We start from the raw sequence: 845 nt of genomic DNA on the forward strand, positions 1-845 counted from the left end.
ACTTTAATCATGTAATATTATGACTTTAATCTTGTAATATTACAACTTTAATCATGTAATATTATGACTTTAATATTGTAATATTACAACTTTAATCATGTAATATTGACTTATTCTTGTAATATCATGACTTTATTCTTGTAATATTATGACTTTAATCTTATAATATCACAACTTTATTCTTGTAATATTAAAACTTTAAACATGTAATATTATGACTTTAATCTTGTAATATTACAACTTTAATCATGTAATATTATGACTTTAATCTTATAATATCACGACTTTATTCTTGTAATGTAACGACTTTATTCTTGTAATATCACAACTTTATTATTGTAATATTACAACTTTAAACATGTAATATTATGACTTTAAACTTGTAATATTAAATTTTTAATCATGTAATATTTTTACTTTATTCTTGTAATATCACGACTTTATTCTTGTAATATTACAACTTTAAAATGTAATATTATGACTTTAAACATGTAATAATATGGCTTTATTCTTGTAATATTATGACTTTATTCTTGAAATATTACGACTTTATACTTGTAAAATTATTACTTTATTCTCAAAGTGATCGTTTTTTTTAACTATCCTCCTAATCCACTGTTTATATTTAAATTGTCCTAATAAACTTGAAAAAATGAGTTAGAGATTATTTTAGAGAGGAGCGGATACTGTAGTCCAGTATTAAGCGGCAGCAGCAGTGGAAACGAGCGGTTCTCCCACTCCCAGCTCTTGGTCTGTGCGACTCTCCATACTGTAGAGGAGAGGCGTCAGAGCGCACGCTGCGCTCCTATTGGCTGAGGCCGTGCGCGGACGTCATGACGTGCCTA

The sequence above is a fragment of the Astyanax mexicanus genome, chromosome 1, assembly GCF_023375975.1.
Source record: "Astyanax mexicanus isolate ESR-SI-001 chromosome 1, AstMex3_surface, whole genome shotgun sequence".
Lineage (NCBI taxonomy): Eukaryota > Metazoa > Chordata > Actinopteri > Characiformes > Acestrorhamphidae > Astyanax > Astyanax mexicanus.